This window comes from Ambystoma mexicanum, chromosome 5q (assembly GCF_040938575.1).
Source record: "Ambystoma mexicanum isolate Mex_15411 chromosome 5q, UKY_AmexF1_1, whole genome shotgun sequence".
NCBI lineage: Eukaryota > Metazoa > Chordata > Amphibia > Caudata > Ambystomatidae > Ambystoma > Ambystoma mexicanum.
In genome coordinates, this window is record NC_090933.1 from 1,319,676,180 (window position 1) to 1,319,699,673 (window position 23,494).

Consider the following 23,494-nt stretch of genomic DNA (forward strand, 5'->3'; position numbering starts at 1 on the left):
CAGGGCAAAGGACTTTGCAGTGTAAGCTTGGCAGGTGAGGGGACCAGACAGAACTCATTGAAGTACTGTGGTAATATTAAAAGTGTTGAAGACGTGGCAAGACTATCAAAGCTCATGATTAATTGTTGTGGAATTACCTTGACAAATCAACATTGCGGATCAGAGGGCATTGTGAACTGTTGCAGAAGGTTATAGGTCAAAGGATCGAAACCAAAGGATCGAAACACAAAATGGTCGAAACCAAAGGATCGAAAGTCAAAGGATCGACAACCCATACATGTAATGTAAACAGGTCATTCAATCGAAACAAAAAGATCGAAAGTCAAAGGGTCGACAAACCACACACATAATATACAAGGGGAATTTGATCGAAACAAAGGGCTAGCCCATTAAAATAGCAATGAACATAAAAAAGGGTTAAAGGACACGATAGTTAATGAAGAGTAAAGCACCTTGTATTAGAACAATAAGCACAGCTGACGGTTGAAAACAAACTGTCAGTGCGTCAGGAAAGTGACAGAGAGAGCAGCTGACCAAAACAACCGAGTGAATAGCGTATACGTGACTGGAAAAACGGTAAGTTACGCACACCAAATATGCGAATTATAAAGTCGTTCACACAGTTTTGTATTTGAAATGGGGGGGTTCCCCTCAACCCCCCCCACTTTTTTTTTCAAAAATCTTTTTTAAAAATGCGAAACCCCTCACAAAAAATATATAAATAAAAAAATAAGAAATTCGATTATTTTTTCGATATTAAAGTATTCCATATGATAACTTTCCACATTAAGCAAAAGATACTTTGACTGCACATAGCAAAGTGGGTGAATTAATTTATACAATTTAATATTTCAGATACAGTTTGATAAAGAAATGGAATTCATAAAATCGCAAATGGGCGCTTCACAATTGGCATATGAAGGTATGTGTACAAGAAGGAATGCACACGAAACGAAAAAAGCTATTGGAAATGTAAGGATTACAAAAAATTAAACTGCAACGGCAGAGCTATAACTGAAAGAGAAACCATACGTTTAACTGTTGAGCATAACCATATGCCGGACAATACCACAGTTTTAATAAAGAAAATGCTAAATGAATTGAAACAAAATGTAGAAATGAATAAAAATGAAGCAACAAGTCCACTCTTAAGCAAAGCTTATGAGAAGTTACCACTGCATGTAACGGCCCAAATGCCAAATACGAAGTTAGTGAAACGGAATGTAAACAGGCAGAAACAACGCAAAGAGAACTTACCAATAGCACCACAAAGTTATGTAAACATGATTGTACCGGACGTTTTACAAAAAACAGAAAAGGGAGAGCTATTTCTGTGGATATCGTTAGACATAAACAGTGAAAATGTTTTAATTTTTACTACTTTTCAAAATATAACACACTTGGGGGATTCAACTACTTGGCATGGAGAAGCTACTTTTAAAACATGTCCAGCACCATTTCTTCAGTTTTACAGCATTAATGGCACAATAAATGGGACAGTGATACCTTTAATTTTCGTTTTAATGCCTGGAAAATCAGAAGAACTGTACAGCTGTATATATAAATTAATTAAAGAATCATTGCCAGAAAAAAAAACAAAAACAATAATCATGGACTTTGAACAAGGACAAATAAAAGCATTTTCAAAAATATATCTAGACACACATATTCAAGGGTGTTTTTTTCATTTCGGACAATCATTATGGAAAGAAATTCAGAAATTAGGATTATGGACAATGTACATAGAGGACACAGAATTCCAGCACCAGATCAAGAAATTATATGCGTTAGCTTTTGTAAAGGAGGACATGGTTGTGAAATATTATGAAACTTTAATTGCATCAGAATACTACACAAATCATGAGGAACAATTAAGTAATTTAATGGACTATATGGAGTGCACGTGGATTGGACAACTAACAAGACATGGTACCAAAAGAAAGGGAAAATATGAAATACACGTATGGAATTGCTATACATCGGTGAAACAAAACTGGCCTAGAACAAACAATGTACAAGAGGGGTGGCACAGCAAAATAAATAAGGAATTCAACACAAACAACCCGAACTTATGGCACTTCATCAACAATCTAAAATCTGAACAAAATAGACAAGAAATAAAACTACCACAAACAATATCGCTGGAAAACCAACCAACCACCAAAAATAAATACAGAGACTATGAAGAAAGAATCACAAGCATAATAAACAATTTTGAAAGTACAGAACCTATGCAATTCTTAGAAGCAGTAGCATACAATTTAAAATGTTACTAATAACTAAAAGCAAACTCACCAAAAAAAGCGCCAGGTCCGGACACCGAAAACACACACCAAATGCTGGAAACCATATCCAAATAGCTACTCCATGCTGAATCCATCCGTTGAAAAAAGAAAGAAAAAAAAAATCCAAAAAAGACGTACTCCATGCCAAAAAATCCATAAAAGTTAAATCCATCCATGCAGGAAAAAAAAACCAGGAAAACAAAAATCCTCGCCAAGTGAATCCGTCATCCGTTGAAGTCGAAAACCAAAATCCATTAACAGGTTATCCAAGCCAAAAAATCCAAAACACGATCCAGTAAAAAAAGCATCCAAGCAGAAGAAAAAAATCCACAAAAAGAAAAAATCCATCCGAAAATCCTTTGAAAGTGGGAGCGCGAGCAAAAGACTTCAAAAATGGCGTCTACGTCGATGCACGAAACGTAATACGTCATACATTGCAAACAGAAAACAATTATAAATTACTAAACATGTTAAAAGTAATACAACAACACCATCTAGTGTTCAAAAAGTAATACATACAAAATACATTTTTTCTATGTTACAAAGCAATTCATATATTTAATTATTTAGGAAATAAAAGCACATTTATATATTTATTTATGTTACCAGCTTACAATGTTGAAAATAATACAAATATTACAACAAATAAATATAAAATATTTATTGAACGACAATTGAAACATCAAATAAAAACCATTGTAAAGTTTATTTATTTTTACCATTATAAAGTTCATTTAATGCATTTCGACCAATTTCGACCCTTTGACCACTCGACCCTATTACAATTCGACCAAATTGAGTGGACCCTTTAACTGTCGATCCTTCGACTGTCGACCCTTTGGCTGGACACCGTTGCAGAATCATCCTGGCAGAAGTTGACATTGATGCGCTGTGGAAGTATACCTGTTTGATGTTAAGAAGTAGTTGTGTGGCACTCTCTACCACCAGTAGAGCGGCAAAAGACTTACTGAACATTCTGAACTGTTGGTTAATCCTAAATGGGAGACTTAATTGGCAGAAGAGGAGCTCTATTTGAACTTGTTATAATACTGGATTTCCTTACTCTTTTGAACTGTTGCTTGACATCCTGATTGAATCGGGGGAAAGGGAACTCACCCAGATTACAAGGAGCAACAGTTACCAGGTCTTGCAGACAACTGTTCATTTTGTCATGTTTAAGATGCTATGCATATCCCAGAATCCCTGTTTTCCTGTGTTTTACCCGAATACTCCCAGTCAGTCTCCTCCTAGAGCACCAGCTTTTCATCTCCCTTTTTATCATATGTCGTGTTCTTTCTGGTGCCACGGTATTGACAGTAATAAGCACCCGCTATTGCATCAGCTGTGCATACGTTAGGCAGCTCGTTAAGTGTGGTTTCCAGAAAAGGGGCTAGTGATGAAGCCGTCGTGTATTCCTAAAGATGATCGTCATATGGTCTGACCATGGACCGGGGGTTATATTTATGCTGTTGATCAACACATTAAGACTGGCCAACCAGTCCAGCGCTCTGCCTTTGATATGGGTTGCCTCAAAGTCATGATGTTGGAAGCCTGATCTGGAGAGTGTTGCCTCTGTGCTAGCTGCCAGATGGCCTGATCCATCATTAACCACTAAATGAAGGTCCCCCAAGAGAACCATCTTGGATGAAGGCTTCAAGTGTGAGGCTGGAATATCCGCTAAGTACACAGGAAAATCCGCTGTAGAGGTGGGCGGGCGATACATAAGAACAATGTCAGTATTTGTTTTGGGGTTTACCAATATTTTGGCATAACAAATTATCACAATCATTTTGCACGGGGGCGTGGCTTGGAGCCGATGGCGAGCGGTAGCTGATCTGCCGAGCTCCGGCCGAGACGCCGTTTCCTGATCCTTTTTCTCCGGCTCACGCGCGGCCCCAGCCCTTACAGAAGGATGTGCGGTTGGGGGAAGCGATTCTGCACCTGAATAACTATTCGGCCCGCCGAGTTGGACCCCCGGACACGGCTGCGGCCCCAAAACGGCTCTTCCCCCTCCCGCCCTACTCGGATCCAAGATGGCGCCTCGCACTGCATAGCGGAGCCTACGAGGGGTACCCCTCCTCCAGCGGACTTCCAGGCCTGATGGGGTGAAGCGGAAGCACGAGAAAGTAAAACGACTCCCCCTGGTGCCGCCCGTCTGACAGAGGACTGGCCCGGCTCGGGTCACTCTACCGATTCAGCCCCACAAGAAAAGGCGCGCGGCTTCCCGCCCACCCTTACACCTCTGAAACTCGCCTCTGTGGCCGCACGACCAGACACGGGGGCGGAATGCAGCTCACGGCCCGGGATTCGGCTGGGCAGGGGGCCCCACTAGCAACTCCGCAAGTGATCTATTCTTCGAGGCCTAGGACATCCGCAACCATCACCTCAAGATAAGAATAAGAATAAGCACAGAGCCGCCACCATGGACTCCTTTGTTTCCGCTAAGGTGAAGACCCCCGCTCTGGCCGGGGCCGGCTCCTCTGAAGCCGCCCGGACGAGCGAGGGGGTGGCCGCCGATAACCACTCGCAGATACTTGATGCCATAGCCTCATTAAAAATGCACATTGACTCTAAGATCGATGAATTCAAGGTTGAAATTCAACTGATCCGCCAAGACGCTCACAACTTGGCGGAGAGGGTTGCGACCGTCGAACAGTCGACGGAGGAAACATCCTCAACCACCACAGCCTTGAATTCAGAAGTTGCCCTCCTGAAGAGGAAAGTTGCCTTCCTGGAGGAAAAGGCGGAGGAGGCCGAAGGTCGGGCCAAACGGAGCAACATCAGGATCCTGGGTGTCCCGGAGGGGAACGAGGGGGCAAATACCACATCCTTCGTCGAAACCCTTCTGCTGCATGAAATAGGGGCCGGCAAACTGACCCAGGGATTCTCAGTCGAGAGGGCCCATAGATCCCTCCAGCGGCGCCCTCCCCCTGGATCGCACCCCAGACCTATAATCGCCAAGATACTGAACTTTCAGGATAGAGAAACTATCTTACGGCGATCCAGGGAGGGGGGCCCCATCGAGAGAGGGGACTCCAAAATCTCTATCTATCCGGACTACACGCAGAAGGTTCAGAGAGAGCGGAATTCATTTGTCCCGATAAAAGCTAGGCTCCGACAACTGAACCTAAAATACAGATTGCTATATCCATCACGCCTCAGGGTCGTCTACAAAGAGCGGCTGGTATTCCTTGATAACCCAGAGGCAGCCAACATGTGGCTAGAGGACAATAATCTGGCGGATGGCAAGGACAATTCACGGAATGAGGCCTAACCCCCCCTGATCTCACAAGCGACCCCCAATAACAGTAAGAATCATTGTACATGACGCTGGAACTCAGAAGGTAATCCAACTTCAGTCTTTCACTTGGAAACGGCCTAGCTCGGCTCCGCTGCCAGGCCCTCGCCCCACCCCCAGCGTAGAATCCACCCGGTGTAGGCACCCGCCTGACCCAGCTCGCGCCCGTCTCCCGGATGGGCTCCGACGGCTCGAGAGCGCCTGAGCACCACGACAATGTTGTAGTCGCTGGGCGCACCAGTTTGAGTTTTGTTATTAGTTTTATTAGTTGTACAGTCTTCATGCTTCTTTTGCCAACAAAGACCGAGATGGGTCCGGGACGTGACCCCGACGACTGGAACTTAGTGTCGTTCCCCCCGCAGCCCACCTACGGAGGACTAAAGCTGGGCCGGACTCCAGTGACCGAGTCCCGCATTAAATCCAAAACTCGGACCCGATGGCGGCACACTTCACTGTGATGACATGGAACGTGAGGGGTATGGGCTCATACCTCAGACGCAATCGTATACAATCCTATCTTAAGAGGAAGAAATTATCGTTTGCACTCCTTCAAGAGACTCACCTCACGACGGAGGCCATGTCCAAGATTGCAGACCGATGGGCTGGGACTGTGAGAGGGTCCCCCTATTCCAAATATGCCAGAGGGGTGCTAATATGGATAAGCCCGGATGTGCCCTTCCAGATGGAGGGGAGTGAACAAGATAAAGAAGGGAGATACGTAGTGATTTGGGGCACAATGGAACAGACCCCAGTCTGCTTGGTCAACTCCTATTTCCCACACCACGGAATACCGGCGTACCTCACCACAATGATTACAAAGCTGATTCGACACCGGGACCGTACCTTCATATGGGGAGGGGACTTCAATTGTGTTGCTGACGCAACCGCCGACAGATCGCTGCCCCCCACACCCGACCAACCTTGCTTCCCGTGCCCTGAGGGAAACTCTGGAGCAGCTCAATCTAGTGGACATCTGGAGGGAACATCATCCGGCTGATAGGATTTACTCCCACTACTCAGCCCCTCACGGAGTCCATACAAGAATTGACTATCTGTTCATCAATAAGGAGCTCGCCCCACATGCTGCAGCTACAGAGTACTTGGGGCGAACGATCTCCGACCACTCCCCACTGACTATGCTATGGCAGTTGAGGGGCCCCAGACCTCCCATCCCCATGTGGAGGATGCCGACTGCAGCACTTGAAGATCTTGAGTTCAGGGAAGACCTTGCCGAAAAATTGGAAGATTACCTGGAAATCAATATGGGGTCGGTATCCTCCTGGGGCACATTATGGGAAGCTATGAAGGTGGTGACCAGAGGTGAAATTATATCGCGAGCCGGTGGTACTCGCAGACAATTGCAGAGAACGCTTGAAGCACGAGAAGCTGAGATCTCCCGGCTAGAGTCTGCTCACGACAACTCCACAGAGGCCGAGAACAAATTGAAGGAAGCCCGCGCGGAATGTCGACAAGCATGGGAAAGACTAGAGAAATTTGATTTCGCCACACACACCACCCGATCCCACAAAGAATCGGATAAACCAGGGAGATTACTGGCTTGGCTCTGCAAACGGGAACACCCCAAACATCTCCCAGTGGAAATACGGGATGCCAATGGGACATCCCACACGACCCAGCTGGGGATCAATGAAGCCTTTGCCAAATTTTACACCGAATTGTATGCTCACGAGACGCAAATTCCTACTGAAGACATTATAGACACACTTGAGGAGATAGAACTTCCACGCATCTCACTTGAGCAGAGAGAGGAACTGGAGATGGAGATCACTCTTGAGGACGTACAAGGGGCGATCAGGTCCCTCTCTAACAACAAGGCCCCTGGCAGCGACGGCCTCCCACCTGAGTTTTACAAGGCGTATGAGTCCATCCTCACCCCAGTTCTCCACGAGGTCTACCAGGAAGCATACATGAATGGGATTCTCCCCAACACCATGAAAGAAACCATAATCGTCCCTATGCTTAAGCCGCACAAATCGCCCACCGATTGTGAGTCTTACCGCCCTCTGGCCATGCTAAACTACAATGCCAAGATCCTCACATCCATATTGGCTCGCAAGCTGGCCAGAGTGGTGGGATCCATTGTCCATGAAGACCAGAACGGATTTGTGCCTGGGCGCAACACCACTGCTAACCTCAGGAGGCTACAGCATGTAATGGCTGAAACATACGAGAGGGACGAGGATCTGGCGGTGTTGTCGCTCGACGCTATTAAGGCCTTCGACTCCATATACTGGGAATGGATCAGGGAGGTCCTGAGAAGATTTGGCTTTGGAGGGGGCTTCATCAGGTGGATCGAGGTCCTCTATAATTCCCCAATGGCGAGAGTGAAAACGGGAAGAATGGTATCAGCAGCCTGGGAAATACAAAGGGGAACGAGACAGGGGTGTACGCTATCGCCCATGCTGTACATACTGGGCCTGGAACCGATTGCATTGTACTTCAGGCAGCAGCTTTTCGACGCTGGTATCAAGGTGAGCACTAAACACCACATAATATCACTATACGCAGACGACGTCCTCCTTTACCTAAGCACTCCCGAGCTTAACGCACCGATAGCACTGGAGGTACTAGATAATTACGCGAAGTACTCGGGGATCCAATTCAGCAGAAGAAAATCCTCTGCCTTTCCCCTGGCGGGCCTACGCAACATTCCAGAAAGCAAACTTCCAGTGATAGGAATAGGCTGGCAACTGGTCAAGTTCCGTTACCTGGGGATCAATGTAAGCCATAACTCGCTACTAACGCACGAACACAACACTGAGGCCGCCATCATGAGTCTTCGACGCTCTATAAAATTCTGGTCCAAGCTCCCATTGGCCATGGTGGGCAGGGCAGCGATAGTCAAGATGATCGTACTCCCCCGATTCCTATATTTCTTTGTGAACATTTGCCATTACGTTCGACCGCCCTTCTTCAAGAAGTTGGAGGCTATCATCAGGGACTTCCTTTGGGGCCCCCACAGGCACAAACTGTCACTATCTGTTCTCTCCCTACCACATAAAGAGGGTGGAATAAAGCTGCCGGATCTCCAGTTATACTACCTGGCCGCCCAGCTGAGTCACATAACGAAATGGCTCTCGGACGAATCTTCGGCTGAGACAGAACTACTGAGGCAATCCTCGAACAATGTGATCCCCAAGGAGACCCTGTGGCATCCTACACGGCAATCCCTGGTCATCTCACAACTGATTGACCTGGGAAGGAAGATATGGGCCAGGTCCTGTTACATCAGGAGAGTACAACACCCATATTCCCCGGATAACCCCATTTTAGCAGATACCTGCCGAACGGATGCAGACCTCTCTACGGCAAGGAGGTGGGAAGAATCCGGCATATACACATGGGGCGACATGTACGAGGAAGGGGAATTCAGGGACTTTGAATCTCTTGAGGCCGCCGAGGGAATACCCCCGGGCCAGTTCCTCTGGTACCACCGCCTTAAACAGACTGCCAAGAAACAGTGGACAGGCTGGCCGGAGGAACCCTCCCCTGACCCTCTACTTCAGGAAATGCATGACCTCTCGGATGGCTGGAGACCAGTCTCCAGACTCTACAGCAGACTATGCGACAAACCTAACCCTAAAGGCAAAGAACTGAGAGCAAAATGGGAGGCGGATCTCGGGACCTCGATCACGGATAAAGAATGGGAGAGAGCGCTAATATTTCCCAAAAAAGTGTCCAGGAATACCAGATTCGGTCAGATCCAACTGAACGTCCTGTACAGGACATACATGACCCCTCACAGGGTCGCCTCCTTCAATAAGACATCCTCCCCTGCATGCCCGTGGTGTGGGAATGATAAAGCGGACATGATCCACATGTTCTGGACTTGCACTAAGGCGATGACACTATGGTCCAAAGCCAAACAGACTTGCATGGACGCCGGAATGACGAGGTACAAATGGACCCCCGGCGAGTGCCTCCTGGGGATTTACCCCAGACCTAGCAAGTCCAAGCATGCTGTCAGACTAATGGACATCTCATGCATCCTGGCCAAGAGAACAATTGCAATGGCCTGGAAGACGCCGTCGGGCCCCAGGCATGAACGATGGCTCAAAGAACTCGAGAGATGGACAGTTGCAGAAACCAGGGCCTGGCAAGAGGGAATCACGTTAAGCGGCGAAGCCGAATGCGGCACCCTGGAATCATGGAAGGCCCTCCTCAGAGACATACGCTTCAGCGCCGACTACAAACCCCCCTGAAATCTCGCAGCATCACACTGACACTATCCCCTGAAGCCAGCACTGGAGGGACAGCCTTCATATGCGACCCCCCCTGCATCCTGAAATTCCGGGTCGCAGGCCCTAACCCATCCATCCACTGTGAGTTCGCTGTAACATGAAGACTGTTGTTGATTTGTTTGTTCCCTCCCCCTCCCCTGCCCCCCTTGCACCGTCCCCTCCTTTGTTTGAACCACTGTTTGATTTCTTGTTGTATTGCACGTTTTTTTTCCACTAAAATCAATAAAATACGTTTTTAAAAAAAATCACAATCATTTTGCACTTCCAATCTCACTGTGTGTATTTTAAAACAAGCTTTGTGTATCAGTTCAACCCCCCGCCCCTCCGTGCCCCAAGGAGCGATCCATTCTGAATATTTCATAGCCATTGGGAATGGTAAGGGTTAAAGCAGGGAAGAAAATGCTCAGTGAAACGATTACTGAGCCTGGAGACGCCAATTGTCTAGCTAATACTACTTCAAAAAGGTACAGACGTTCAAATTGTAGATTTCAATTATCAAAAAAATACACCAGTTCTTGGGGTTTCTGTATTGTAACACTCTTCATTTTCAGTTAATTTCATGCAGAAGCACTGGCCAACGCATTTCAGACTGATAGTCCTTCTTCAGGGTGGGCTCCAAAGAAATACAACTAATGTAGTCTTATAGAGACAGTTCCTTATAGCAGCAAATGTGTTGCATATATACCAGAATTTAGTTTTACGCAATGATACTTACCTTCTACTCATATCTGTTATTTGCATATTGCAGCACGGTGTCCAGTTAGCTCCACTCATTAGTGTATCATAGCACTACATTGGACTCATAATCATCATGGCACGTTGCCTAGTTGGAAGAAAAATAACAGAATCCAGTTTTCAAGCATCTTGGGTGTATATGTTTGGTGCATTTACAATAGCCACTCTAGAACTTGTATTTACCGTGGGAATTGTCCGGAGGGCATACAGACGTTAATTCTTATGAATGTTTGGCTTTCAAGGCAGCAGTGCGCAGTGTCTCCGGTACCTAAAAGGGGTCATTTAAATAACGGCCTCAGAATGGGTGGGAGAGAGTCTGTAATGTGCCATACATTAAAAAAAAATAGTAGGCATCTATTTAACGAAATGACATCTTCTTACCTCCAGTATAAATGATCGTGCTTGTGGATGTTATCAGAGGTTTAGAGCATGCAAAAAGACCTAACAAGGAAAGAAAAGTAACTCATTTGCTTATGTTTGCCGAATGACTTGACTATAGTTAGAATGCAGTTAAGCGTAACGCTGGGCCATCCTTGAAATGTTGTGATCAGATTACCTTGTGCGCTGGCAACTACTCTCCTGGTATCCGACGCCGGGCCCACCAGTGAGAATGTAATGCGCAACATCATTGCGCACAAGCGTGATGATGTCTAGTGTACATAAACTTGCAGCGTTTCCTATCGCTACATATACCGTCCCCAATGGAATCATGGGCGGTGAAGTTTGAATATTCTCCAAGCCGTAGCGTGCAAACTATGGTCTTGAAATGTGGCAATTAAAGAATGTTAGAGTCCAACCGTAGAGTAAGACCGTATTAACTATCCAAGTCTCGGCCTGAATCTATATGCATGTTCTATCGATCAATGTCGAACTGCATGGATAAACTCTATGTGTGCAATTATGGCCAATGTACATATACTTACTCTCTATGGTTGCATACATGAAGTGCTTTATTGCTATATGTATCTAGCAAAATGAGTTAACATCTATGGTGTCCAAATCTAGGCTACTAGCTACTAGCTCGAATTCACCATTCAGTCTATATCTTACTACTGATGATCTTGTGTGTCTTTCCCCAGTAGGTCTATTTTTGACGGCCCATCAATAAAGAGTCTCTCCTCTTCTCCCAAAGTGTTTTGTTTAACGTGGGGAATGTTATAATAGAACTCAGTATAATCTGTGCAGTTGTGGACATGATCACCTTCCTCTACGGGTTCAGCTATGAATGTGGCTGGATTCACTACTTTACATCTCACAATTTTAATGGCTGTGTTTGGAATAATCACCTCATATACAGACGCTCTTTGTGTTGTCAATGTACTTTTGGGTTTCTCTAAAACGGCGAACAAAGCATGCTCGACATACAAACTCATTGCACACCCCATAGTTATACTTGCAGCCTATTCAATCGCAAAAGTGGCAGTAGGCAATGATTGCTCACAAGGTCAATGCGCTCGTATTACTGGGTCTAAAATCCCATTGTAGTATGCCAACGGTTTGTATCCTAATGTCGGCCTTTATGTAAGAACTGCTGTCATCACTTCTCCATTTGTGTGTCAGAATAAATAAAATTCCTCACTAGAATTGGGAATCCCTAACACAGGAGCTACGCAAATTGCCCTTTTCAGTTCCTCAAATCCATCCTCCATCTCCTCTGTCCATACTATTCCATGCTTGCCCATCTGTGCTTTCTTGAGTGCTTGTAAAAGTGATTTAGTGTATGTGCTGTAGTCAAGCACCCAGGCCCTGTAGGCATAAAAACTGCTGCATTTGCTTCAGTGTCTTAGTCTTTGGAGTCTTCATAATCGCTTCTGCTCTTTCAGGTGTTACTTTTCTTCCCTTCTCGAGATATTAGCTGGCCTATATAGAACACTTCTTCCTGACAGCACTGTCATTTCTCTTTGTTTACTTTGTACCATTTCGGCGCCATTGTTGTCATCAACTGACTTGCGTCTTGCCTGCATTGTTCTTCTGTCTCACTGCAAGTTAATAAGTCATCTACATACTGAATAATTGTGCTCTCGAGCTGGATGTTGCCCACATCCATGTGGAGGACCCTATTAAAGATTGAGGGGCACTCACAGTACCCCTGGGCAGTCATGTATGTTTTAATATTGTCCCTATACTGTTATACGTCAGTGGTGAATCTGGTTCAAGCAAACGATTCTTAATCAAAATCATCAACAAGTTCCTTCAACAATTGACAAACAACAAACTGTCAGCTGTTGTAACTGCCCCCACAGGTTAAGCTGCCTACAACATAGGCAGTGTCACTTTACACCGATTACTACTCCTTCCAGTAGAACACCAAAACAAATTAGACTATTACAAACTTTCTACAGAAGCTGCAATGGAACTACGCAGAGTGTTAAAACAAATGAAAATGCTACTAATAGATGAAGTGAGCATGGTCTCCAACCTAATGTTGGCTTTGATTCAGGTCAGATTGCAAGAAGTACTTAAAACAAACTACAAAGAACTCTTTGGAGAAAAACACATTATTGTTTTCAGAGATCTTCTTCAATTGACACCAGTGAAAAACATGCACCAATCTGCAGACCTCACCTACGCCAACATTTTTAAAAAAGTATTAGAGTTGGTGTACTATCTAAAGAAGCACAAGCAATATTAGAAACCCGGCACATCCATGCACTTTATGGCGATAACTCATGTGCTACTGATGTTATGGAACAATTAGCCCACAAATATGTCCATTGTATGGCCTTAATGCCAACTCTTGCAAGCTGTTCCAAATTTAATGAAACAATGTTGAAAAAAGAAATGCAAACAATAATTGAAATTTGCTCCACAGACAACTGGACGTACATGGTATGACACTACCCATGTGTCAACAAGCCACAACAAGACTAAATACCTTAGAAAATTCTATCTCCAACACAGCTGGTTTGGAGAAAATATTAAAATTATCCTTAAACTGTAGAGTAATGCTTAAACGTAACCTTGAGGTGGAGCAAAGACTAGTTAATGGAGCACTGGGTACAGTTGTTGGCTTTCAAACATACCCATGTGACAACAACATTCAGTTTGTCAATATTCTCTTCAACAAACTTTCAGAAGTAAAAAGGATAGGGCGCTCAACAGCTCGATTCCTTCTCTTCAAAGACATGTATGCATGCAGAGAACAATTTTCTCTAACTCTTGCATATGCAGTCACTCACCATTCATAAATCCCAAGGTCTTACCTTCGACAAAGCATTAATAGATATTGGTAACACAGTCTTTAAAGAAGGCATGAGCTACGTAGCACTATCACGCTTACGTACACTTGACGGTCTATTTCTAATCAACTTTGATACAAGTAAACTAAACGCTGATATTCCTTGCATTATAGAATACAATAGACTACGTTCACTATACACCTCCCACCTAAAATCATATCCTGTTCCACAAAAATGAAAACGTTGTAAAAGAAAACTAATTCAAACTGAAATGCAACAGGATCTAACTGAAATCCTCCAAAGAGAGTAAAAGAAGCTAATACTTCATCAAAAACCACAACCAGAGAAGAACCTATTAGTCAGAGTAACTTAGGTACTTCATCAAAGAAGCAACACACACTCCGAAGAAATTACTTGGACACAGAACTATCTGGTCCATTCAAATTTTCAAATGCAACTGGTGTAAGTTGTTACGCAAATGTAGCAAAGAATATTTGATTTCAATTGCCACCAATTGTTGACAACATTTACTTACACAGTACAGACCAATTGTGTTTGTAAATGTTAGTCCTTCATAGAAACGCAACAAACAATCCTGACAACACGTATAGTGTTCACGGAATAAGACAAGAATTGGACTACTGTGCTAGAATGGTGAAATTCACTATCAACTCACAAGAAGATCCACAAGAAGTTCTAATGTACTTACTAAAAGTACTGGAAAACAAAAACATACCTATACATGAAATCATCCAGATTTCATACATGTGGAAACATACATGCACTCTCTGCAACAATGTAACACAGGAACAAATCCCTAAAGGGTTTCCTTCCCATACAATTTCAACAACTTGACACTTCAATAATTACTCTTCACGTTAGGTTCTCTTGTTCAAACACGGGGTTCCCTTCCCCAACAGTTCAACAAATCTTCGTATCAGAAACTTTTGAGAACGTACAGTTTTACTCAGCCCTGTGCAGGACCATTCTGACACTTTGGCTGACATGGCCCTGGAACTCTTCAACTTTTATCCATTTGGGTTGTGCCCCAGGAACTCTTAACTTTTACTTCCACCGTTAGTTCTTCTGACAGTGGATCAGCCTTTTGCCACACCTTGTTACAGCTTGCAAAACTGTTCCCCATCTCCATATATACAAAAGAAGGATATGTGTGCTCGTGGTCATGGGGGGCCTGTAGGCACCAGATGCCTGCCTCCAGCATTTAAATTTATGTTTTCAAAAGGGGTCGTGCTGCTCCCAATTATGGGGCTCCCTTTTTTTGTTGTCCCAGTGAGGCAACATGTTACCTCTCAACATTCTGCTGCAACGCTCCCCAAACAAATGCCACCCCTCTCAGCAGCCCACTAGATGATGCAGGCATGCTGCTAATCACTTCCTTTCTTAAAGGGGAGCATCCAAAGGGGGAGTTATTTACAAGCGATGGTGCATCAAAGTGACCGTTGTTTTGACAAGACAATGGTAACGTTTCCTTGTTAAGAAGTGCAAAGGGACATTTTTATTTTGAATGCACACACAAAGCACCAGTGAGCTGCCTAAATCTATGCCCTCCTCCAGGACAACTGCACACACAAAACAGTTTAAAACTACCTGCCTTATTTTCACATGTTCATATTGAACACATCTGGCACTCACTCACAAATGTCTCCATGACGCAGCACCCCTCTACCTCGCTCAGAGATTCAACCCTCCACACACCGACAGACCCACAAGAACAGCCATCTCCAAAAGCATCAGGGCACGGGCAGGGGGTTCAAGTTTCCCAGTCATCGCGGCCACCAACTAAAGACTTCTACCCCCTCACTCAGGAGCATCGAGTTTCACACAGCGTTCAGGAAAGCAATCAAAACACTCTTGTTTGTGTAGGCTCCTAAACACCTGCGGTCTTATATGTGTAATATATGTAGAACTGTACTCCTTAAGACAGAGGCTCTTCACACAACTAAGACATCCCTTGTATGTATCATATGAATATGACCGTATTCTCCAATGCACTTTCTCCCTGTAACCTTTGCAATGCCTCTTGTTCACGCAACTAAGACATCTTCTTGAAACAGCCCCTCGATGCCTGTAGGCGCTTTACAAATACAAAAAATAAATAAATAGGCGCGATAAGACAAGGAGGGGGAACAAGGGAGGACAAAATAACAATCTTACTAGGCCTTGTGTCATTCAGATCGCACAAGTGCGGGGAGGGGGAGAAGTGCCTGGGAAGTGCAGTTAACTTACAAGTGCAGTCGGCGGGTGGCTCATAAGTGTAGAGAGAAGGGAGAGTAGAGTTGCAGATACAGACCCTTAAGTGCTGTGGAGCCCTGAAGCAGTGCGAGGGCAACTGGACATGGAGGAGCCTGGGCCAGAGTTCAGGGGGTGACCAGATGACCAGTGCACGGAACAGTCAGGTGCATCAGCAGGGGAGAAGAAGAGAAAGCGGTAGCGAAAAGGAAGGTCTGGAGTTGGTTCCGGAACCGGATGTGGTTCCGCTCAAGTTTGAGAGAGGCAGGGAGGCTGTTCCAGAGGGAGGCCGCAGCCGAGGAGATAGATCTGCCCCCAACTCTCTGCTTAGAGAAGTGTCTGCCCCTCAGAGAGTTGGAGGTGGATGAGCGGAGAGCTCGAGAAGGAAGTTGTTTTGGAATAAATATTTGGAAGTAGAGCTGTCCCAGGCCCCAGAAAGCCTTTTGGACAATGCAGAGGGTCTAGAAGTTGATCCTTGCAGCCACAGGGAGCAGGCGAAGAGATTTTAAAGCTGGAGAGATACAATCCCTGGGCTTGAGGCCAAGGACAAGTCTCGCAGTCCTGTTCTGGGTACTTTGTAAAGGCCGAAGAGTAGAGGCAGGAAGATTTAGAAAGAGAGGACCAGAGCTCTGGAGACAGTGAGCATCTGGGGGAAGTGAGAAAAGGAAGAATACCTCTGAAGAGATGCAGCTGATAGTTTGACTTCTTAGAGACGTCAGAGATGTGAGGAGAGAAGCAGGTAGAAGGCCCAGAGTGGGCGGCCAGAGAGAGGGGAAAGGAGGGAGCAGGTGTCCCAATGAAGAGGATCTCAGTCTTACTGGCATTAAGGCAGAGATCATTGGTGGCACACCATTCCTGAATTGAGGCCAGACAGTCTGGTATGAGAGAAGAAACAGAGGTGGCTGAGGGGAGCCTGAAAGAGAGAGGAGTGTCATCTGCATAACATTGAAAATTGGAGCAGAAAGTAGCGATGCGGTGGGCAAGAGGTGCCAGGTAGTGGTTGAAGAGCCAGGGAAGAGAGGTTAGAAGGGGGGGGGGGAGAGAGAGAGAAAGAGAAAGAGAGAGAACCCCGAGAGGGTCGGTCGGTGAGATAGGAGGTCAACCAGGGCAGGGCCCGATCAGTAATATCAAGGTTGTCCCAGAGACGATTGAGCAGGATGGCATGGTTGACTGTGTCAAAAGCAAAGGACGGTGTGGTGCTCAGAGTGTGAGTGTAGGTCGAGTGTGTCAGAGTTTTCCTGAAAAGAGTGGAAAAATGGTTTATCCAGCATTCTTCGCTTACTGTGTTCGTTGTTGGTGTGCTTGAGGATATTCACTCCCCCTTTACGATGCTCCAGAATTCTCGGGAATTTTTCCCATTGACCTTTTTTAACATCAGCTCAGCGTCTTGCTGGTAGAGAGAGGCTCGGTAGAATTTTAGCCAGCCAGTATATTTCTTGGCCTCCTCTTGGTATTGTTTCTTCATCAGTTGTGAGTTTGTGTTTTGTGCTTGTCGTTTACGTTTTCTGAGGGCTCTTCGTTTCGTGACCAAAAGTTTGTTGTATTGATGCGGTCTTTGCAAAGCTGTGGTGATTATCTTTGCGTGATCTCTTTGATATGGGATCAAGAGTGGTTGGTAGTCTATTGTGTATTGGCTTGTGTTCTTTTCTTCACCGATGAGTTTTTGTCAGTATAGTTCGGCAAGTTCCAGAATTCGATTGTTTGTCATCCTTAGCCGGTTTCCTTGGTTGTTTGCCTCAACCCTTGTTTCCATAGTTGTTTTTGGGGGGTTGTCAGACAGCCATGTCATTTCCACAATGTTATGATCATTTGCTTTTGCTCTTGTGACGTCGAAAGATGTTAAAAGGTTTAGCAGAGATTCAGAGGTAAAGATGTAGTCTATTGTGGCCTTTTGGTGGGCTCTTTCCCATGTGGGTATTTGTTGTGGGTTTGTTGATTTTTGGGCTGCGTTGTATATGTGTCTCGAGTCCATCAATTTCACCCATGTGTGTCTTCTTGAGTCTCCTCGTCGTGCCTCTTTGGGGTCAATCGATGATTCTTTTGCAGAGGGGCAAGACGCGTTTAAGTCTCCACAGATGGCAATCATCGTGATCTCTGTGTTGGCTTGGATGTCATCAATCTCAGCTTCAATGGTCCTCAGAAATCTCTCATCTGAAATTGTTTTCGGGTTCCAATATACGGTTATTAAAGCCATTGTTGATTTCAGTGACTTTTTGCTTGTTGGATCTTTCCTTGTCCATTCCACCTGGATTGAGAGATGGCTTGGGAAAATGAGCATTTTTTTGTGATCTCGAGACCAGAACCGCTTTTCACAGCTATTAGCAGTCCGCAGACGTGCGGCCTATAGTAGCTCTTTTGGGTGGTGCAATTTCAAGAGAGTATCCATCTATCGCTGGAGCTTCCGCTAGCCAAGTTTCTTGGAATGCCAATATGTCCTATTTTCCGAGATTGGTGTCGCCAGGAGTTGTTAGACGTTTGAAACCCCTGGTGTTCCATGATCCAAGTTTCAGTGAGGCAACTTTTTCCGTTTGAGTTGGAGTTTCAAGTGTTGTATGCCTCCCTTCTGATTGCTATTTGCTAAGTTTTGCTAAGTTTTGAGTTTGAGGGTTTCGGCAGCCATGCCCAAAGTTGTTTGATTGGGCCAAGAGGTGTTTGGCTGTTTTTTTTTTCCTGCGGTCAGAGGAGGATTTTCATGGTCAGTTGCTGTACGTTTTTTTTCCAGATCTATTTTGGTTCTTCGTGATACGTCCTCCGTATGCGGTGAGTTGTTTCGCCTCCGTTCATCTGGTCTCGGCGCAGGCTTTGTCCTTGGGTGTTTAATAGGAGATGCTTCGTTTTTTGTTTCTTGGCGGTGACGGTGATAGTGTTGAGGCCTGATGTTGGCCCGACAGTTCTCTGGCGTCCTTTCTTGTTGATTTTTTGCTGGAGCTCTCTTTGACTTTTGTATTTACTGATGTGTAGCCCTAATTTTAATAGGATTTCAGAGTCTGTGTTGGATAGAAACGAGCTTGAAGACTCCTTTATGTGAATATATGCTTTAGCTTTTCTAGCGATGTGGTATGGTTCCACAAGCGTAATGTCCTTCAGAGTTAGGCGTTTGAGGTCTTTGATGCTTTTCAGGATCTTCATGATAGTACCTCTATTTAGGATTAGCGATTCTTTGTTTGTTTCGGATTGTTCCATTTTTAAGATTATCCCTTTGTTGGTTTTATGAGAAGGGCTATGGGCTGATCGAATTTTGACGTGTGGTCTTTTGTCTTTGCTTTGGTCTTGGTGAGCTTGGCCTCTTTGTTTTTCCATTTCAGCTGGCCCTTGCGGTTCCGGTTTGTCCTTAAAAGTTCTGTACTTAAAAGATGATTGTTCTGTTTGCTTTGTCGTGTGGCTTCTTTCTGAGGACGATCTGTGAACAAAGGAGTTTGAATAGTAGTTGATTGGCTGTTTCTTATTCGTTTTTTTGATTGGTTTTCTTTTTCAAAAGAGCATGTCGATGTTGGTTTACATACCCTTGGGGACTTATTGTCTGGCGAGGAGTGAAGAGTAATGTTCATTGAACTTTTGTCCGCCAAAAAATCTTCTGTGGTTCTTAGGGATTTTTGTGTTTTGATGGTGGATATTTCACTAGAGTTGGGCGTTTTGTTTTTCTGGTAATTAAAGACGAAGTAGTTTTGTTTTTCGGAGAGAGGACTTTTTGAGTTGGTATCAGAAGGGTTTGGGTGATCAATGATGATACAAACTTGGTCGTTTGATCTTCGTTCGTAGGTGGAACATTTTGGTGCTGCCAAGGATTTTCTTTTTTTTTTCTGTGGCAGAAATTTTTTGAGTGCCCGAGAATATAAATTGAGCTGGTCTTTGTTGAAAGTCGGTTTGTGTGTAAACGCTAGAGATCTTTGGCTTGGGTTCCACCCTTGCCATTTTGTTCAGTTCAAAATTTGAAATTGCAGAGTTGGGGCAATCTTTACCTATATTTGCACTATTTTCTCTTGCGGTGATGAAACCCTCAATAAAAATTAACTTCGTATGCAGCATAGCAATTAGCGTGGTATGATCTTTCAATGTCTCGTTTAGAGACTCGTAGAGTTTCCCGAATGGCGTTAAACCTATCGTTATGGCAGACATTATCGTTGTCAGATCTGGGGGGGGTTTTGTAGGAGTTTCTTTCTGCGTTCCAGAAAGGTCTGATTGGTTTCTGTTTGGGACCTCGAAGGAGGAATCTTGAGGGGCCCTCTGCTCCTGCTGATGGTTCATTGCCCGAGGCTCTCGTGCAAAGTGAGGGAGAGAGGATCTTCTCGTCGATCTTTGTGCGCCGTATAGCAGCCACTCTGCATCTGCAGATATTCTAGGATGTTGAGACGTTGGAGCTTTAGGTTTGTGAAAGACTTCCGGGTGGTCCGGCGTGGATGTTATTTGATTGCTTTGGCTGCCAGCCACCGAACTTTCGTCGGCTTTTTTGGTTTCGTGGATAGGGGGCAGGTCAGTATCTACGACTCCCAGATCTTTGTTTGGGGGAGATTGGGAGGGTTGAGTTGTAGATGGTGGCCCCAGAAGAAGGGGCGGTTCAGCCGACCCCTTTGCAGTGATCAGCTCAATTGACAAAGGCTCAACTGCGCTTTTTTCAGCTGAGTTATCTTCTGTGATGTTTGGTGGTGCCCTGCTGGCTTTGGAAATTGGGGCAGTCTTTCTTGTTTTCACTGCTGGTTGCAGGTCAGTCAGGGCCTCGAGTATCTCGTCATCTTTAAGTTCTGTGAGCACCTCGTGTTTTCTTTTCCCTTGTCTAGCAAACAGTTATTTTAAAGAGTTGCAGATCATGGTTTTGGGGGTGGATCCCACTGGCGTGCTTTGTTGTTGTGTCTTCTTAGTTTGGCCAGATTTTTTGACTTTTTTTGTCCACATTTTTTTGTGGTTTTTTTGTGTTGTTTGACTCACCCTTGAGGCTCTGGGCACTGGTCTTTTTCTTAGTCTGAGGGTTTGATTTGGGGTCTTGGATGTATTCCCACTCCTCAGCTGGATCAGGAGGGACGATTTGTTCACAAGCTTCCAGCGAGGTTTCCTCTGGCTCTTCTGCAATGCCACTGGTCTCCACCGGGGGAGCCCACAAGTCCACACTGGACTTGGACACGCCCGTGCAAGAGCAGTCGACCGGAGCCGCGCTCAGCGGGCAGAACGAGCCAGTGGCTCCAGCAGCCACGAGGCCGCCCGCGAAGGGTCCTCTGCTCCAGGCAGACGTTCACGGTGAGTGGGAGTTTTTGTATTACGCAGCAGTTTGTTTGTTTTGAAAGTTGAGCAGGCTACACTGCAACCGCTTCCTGGCCAAGCCCATGCTCCCGTGGAGACATTTCCCACGCGGCCAGTCCTCCGACTGGACGCATTGGGCTGCCTACAACACTGGGCACGTGCTGGTTGTTTAAATTGTTTCCCACCTTTCCAGCATTTCCAGCGTCGTTTTCTTTATTTTCAGAGGGAATTTTTGCTGGGGCTTCAGCCTCGTAGCTCGACCTTTGGATTGTAGTTTTTTGTAAATTCGTAGATTCCATGAGGGGGGTGTGAGATTGAGCCCCGGTTTGTTGCCTCTTCTTGGGGGATTTCTGAGTGATTGCTGCCGCTTTTTTAGGGCTCTGTGGCCCTATTGATGTGAGGCTTGGGCAGCTGCCCGTCAAGGTGGTGTTTGTGGACAGCAGAACTTGTGGTCTCAGTTTGACCAGGTGTTTTGAGGAAAACAGAAGACTTGAGGGCAGTTTGAGTTGCCGCGAGCTTCTAAGGCGCATTTTTTCATCTTCTGTTTCCTCACTGGAGATGTCTAGGCTGCATTGTTTATTGAGATCAGAGGCTGCTGCCATGTCTCTGCCAGTCCTGACAGGGACTGCAGAGACTGCAACTGACTCTGCTCTGACTCCGCGGTGTAGCTGGGTAATTGTATCCTCCTTGTAGTAGAGAGCAAGAACAGACTTGGAGAGCAAGAAAGGTCCAACCTGCAGAGACTGCAGCTGACTCTGCTCTGACTGCGCGGCCGCTCTGCGGTGTAGCTGGGTAATTGTATCCTCCTTGTAGTAGAGAGCAAGAACAGACTTGGAGAGCAAGAAAGGTCCAACCAGCAGAGACTGCAACTGACTCTGCTCTGACTAAACTATTACAAAAGGTGAAGCAAAGTGAACCCAGCTTGTTCTTGGTTCTAATGCAAAATGCCCTGTGCGGTGGGCTCATAGCATATTCTACCATTTTCTTTTATTATTTCAAAGCAAGGTAAGCTATTGATATAATGTTTTAAGAAATGAGTGTTTCTTTTTTAACTCATTTTTTTTAGGAATCATATTTATTCATAGTAATGTAATGAAATGCTTCCTCTTTTTCCCCACTATTTTATCTATTGTCATTGGTGCAATTGGGTGAATAGTTTTTTAACCAATAATAAACCTAAATAATTGTTTTAAACGTCAACATCCCATACCATCCTTTCCACCTCATGCTCTCAATTCCCCTCCAGACCACTCACACGTTCATGTCTACACACATAACAACACTAAGATGGACAAGATGCTGTAATCGCCCACCAAAGTGCAGATCTGGTGCTCTGTTTCATTCAGCCCCTCCTCAATCCCTTGCTCCCCAGGTGATCTGGAAGGAGAACAACCAATACTACTTGTAGCTACCAATGTGCGTATCTAATTCACTGGTAGAACTCCAGTCCTCCACCCCCTATAGCAGAGTACTGTTATCCACCATAGAGGACCAATAGCGAATTACCAATTGTATTTAATAGGATGGCACAGAGGAAAGGATTAACATAACATAATATGTGTATTTGTAGAGTGCACCCCGCTCCCCCACACACACACTGATGTATTTTGATGTCCTAGACAGAAGGTAACACATTTTCATTTTTCCTAAACTCAGAGGCTCATTCTGTCAATCTTGGATGGACGAGGGGCTGTGTGGACCTGCAGGATTCAAACTAGTGACTATGAGATCACACAACCATGGCTCCTACCAGAGAATGCACTAGTCCACTGAGCCACAGACCTGGATGCTAAACTTGGATCTGGACACCAGTTTCAGGAAGAGGCAGGAATGGAGACAAGACAGGAGAGAAGGAGACATGAAGGGTACAGGAAGGCAAGGTGGGAGACCGGCTATCTCAGAAGCATAGGATAACCTGTGCAGACAAAAACTACAGCAGTTATTTACCTTTTAGTGCCTGTGCTTCTTACGTTTTGCAGAGTAGGATGACACAATAATGTGTTTAGATCTAGAAATGGAAGACATCATTACGTTATTAAATATTACAAACGCAAAACATCCTATAACGATATATAATAGAAACATCCAAAGAGTAGCTGCCATCCACCCAGGACAGTTACTAGTCCAGTTGGTGCCCAGGGCGAAACACTACGATGCGCCCCCTGCGCTCTGCATGCGCGCCACTCCCAAACTACACCCCACAGATAAGTAACTCCTACCCAATATCAATAAATCACTGCTATTCTAATGAAA

General features: G+C 45.1%; 1 pseudogene; it reads right to left on the minus strand.

Annotated features, from left to right (window-relative positions):
- The window catches only part of LOC138498470 (zinc finger protein 268-like), a 66,617-nt pseudogene that overhangs the window by 41,560 nt on the left and 1,563 nt on the right, over positions 1-23,494 (minus strand).